This window comes from Triticum aestivum, chromosome 6B (assembly GCF_018294505.1).
Source record: "Triticum aestivum cultivar Chinese Spring chromosome 6B, IWGSC CS RefSeq v2.1, whole genome shotgun sequence".
In the NCBI taxonomy this organism is placed as follows: domain Eukaryota; kingdom Viridiplantae; phylum Streptophyta; class Magnoliopsida; order Poales; family Poaceae; genus Triticum; species Triticum aestivum.
The window spans coordinates 274,037,792-274,040,635 of NC_057810.1; positions in this window are offsets into that span (position 1 = coordinate 274,037,792).

Genomic DNA, 2,844 nt, shown 5'->3' on the forward strand with positions numbered 1-2,844 from the left:
TACCCCTCAGGCGAGCCCCCCTCCCCGCTACGGCTGGTTCTTCATTCACCGCGGCGAGCCCCCCACCCCATGAAAATCGAGTGACCCAAAAGTCGATTCAGTCGACTGAAGTGTAGCTAAATCGGAGCAGCATCGCAAGCAAGAGCAAGAGCGAGAGCAACAGCGTGAGCAAGAGCAATAGCAAGATCAGCCTAGGAAGGGGACCGAGAGCAAGAGCAGAGTAGCAGTGCAAGCGAGAGCTAAAGCAGCAGCAGCTCCTACTGATGTGGACGTCGCCGCCGAGGGAGCGACGCCGTGGAGGAAGTGGCCAGCGATGCCGCCGTGGATGGAGCCGCGCTGTGTCGGCTCGAGACCGAGCGCTGGCAGCACCGTGAGATCGAATCAAGAAGAAAATGCGGCGATTAGTCTACAACATCTTTGGTGGCGCCGATTAGGCCGCAGCTTCATCCGACGAAACGGTGATGATGATGCTCTTCTGGTGGTGCAGGTGAAGACGGCGGTGTGGGAATGGAGGTGGCGCGAAAGAGGAGGGGAACATCGGGGCAGCTCTTTGGAGGTGGAGGACGGGGTGGCTGAACCGGCGGGACGACGAGATCGATGACGGATCCTCATCCGGTACGGTGGATTAGGGACGTTGAGGTGTTGCTGTGGACGACGTCGTCGGGGAAGAGGCTCCGGTTGGGTGGCGGACGGAGGAGGGTGTGGGGCTTCATCGCGGGTTTTCACGGCCTCGGTGTACGAATGGGTGGGCGGATCGGATGGGAGTGGGGAACCATGGCTTAGGGATGTGCTTGTCCGAAATGTGGGGTAAGTTACAAAAGTACCGCCACCGATTTGAGGCGGTTCTTTCGGTTCAGGGGTACCACGGGCATTTCGCGTGTCGGGATTTCACAGGAGATGGGAGTTTTCACGTGTTTGTAATTTTGGAATAACAAGGCGCGGGTTGAGATGGAGGAAGTTGCCGGAGCACAACGAGACACAGATATATCTTAAATATTTCGGGCTAACAAGGCTGATAACCCACAAGTGTAGGGGATTGCAACAGCTTTCGAGGGTAGAGTATTCAACCCAAATTTATTGATTCGACACAAGGGAAGCCAAAGAATATTCTTAAGTATTAGCAGTTGAGTTGTCAATTCAACCACACCTAGATAACTTAGTATCTGCAGCAAAGTATTTAGTAGCAAAGTAGTATGATAGTAAAGTTAACAGTGGCAAAAGTAAGGATAGCAGTTTTGTAATGATTGTAACAGTAGCAATGGAAAAGTAAATAAGAGAAGCACAATATGTGAAAAGCTCGTAGGCATTAGATCAGTGATGGATAATTATGTCGGATGCGATTCCTCATGTAATAGTTATAACATATGGTTACACAAAACTAGCTCCAGTTCATCGATGTAATGTAGGCATGTATTCCGAATATAGTCATACGTGCTTATGGAAAAGAACTTGCATGACATCTTTTGTCCTACCCTCCCGTGGCAGCGGGGTCCTAGTGGAAACTAAGGGATATTAAGGCCTCCTTTTAATAGAGAACCGGAACAAAGCATTAGCACATAGTGAATACATGAACTCCTCAAACTACGGTCATCACCGAGAAGTATCCTGATTATTGTCACTTCGGGGTTGTCGGATCATAACACATTATAGGTGACTATAGACTTGCAAGATAGGATCACAAACTCACATATATTCATGAAAACATAATAGGTTCAGATCTGAAATCATGGCACTCGAGCCCTAGTAACAAGCATTAAGCATAGCAAAGTCATAGCAACATCAATCTCAGAACATAGTGGATACTAGGGATCAAACCCTAACAAAACTAACTTGATTACATGGTAAATCTCATCCAACCCATCACAGTCCAGCAAGCCTACGATGGAATTACTCACGCACGGCGGTGAGCATCATGAAATTGGTGATGGAGGATTGTTGATGATGATGACGACAACGAATCCCCCTCTCCGGAGCCCCGAACGGACTCCAGATCAGCCCTCTTGAGAGAGATTAGGGCTTGGCGGCGGCTCCATATCGCAAAACGCGATGAAACTTTCTCTCTGATTTTTTCTCCGCGAAACGGAATATATAGAGTTGGAGTTGAGGTCGGTGGAGCAGCAGGGGGCCCACGAGACAGGGGGCACGCCGGGGGGGGGGGAGGGGGCGCGCCCCCACCATCTTGGACAGGGTGTGGGCCCCCTAGCCTTGATTCTTTCGCCGGTATTTTTTATATTTTCCAAAATTTATCTCCGTGGATTTTCAGGTCATTCCGAGAACTTTTGTTTTCTGCACAATAAACAACACCATGGCAGTTCTGCTAAAAACAGTGTCAGTCCGGGTTAGTTTCATTCAAATCATGCAAGTTAGAGTCCAAAACATGGGCAGAAGTGTTTGGAAAAGTAGATACGTTGGAGATGTATCAAAGGCGCGGGTTGAAGAGGCGGGAGTTTCGCAACACGATAGATAGAGACGCTAGCTTGAAATTTCGGCATAACAAGGTGCGGCTTGAAATTTCGGGAGAAGCTTAACGTGTACCCAAAAAAAGACAATTTGCACCTCAACATGCACAACACACACACAAACAACATTTAGACTAGAGTAAGGTACATGTGCATTGCGCGCATGAGACTTGGCAACCAAATTATGAATAAATACCGCATTATAGCATGTAAGCTTTGAGTCATATACGCATGATGTAGATGTTAGTTTAATTCTTATAGTTCATTTCATTCAAAATCATCTAGTTTTTATGAGAAAGCTAATCTATTTTAAGATTCATGGAGTTGTGCATTGTAAGACATAAAGTAAAAACAAATAATGGCAAATCATGTAGAAAAACATTTG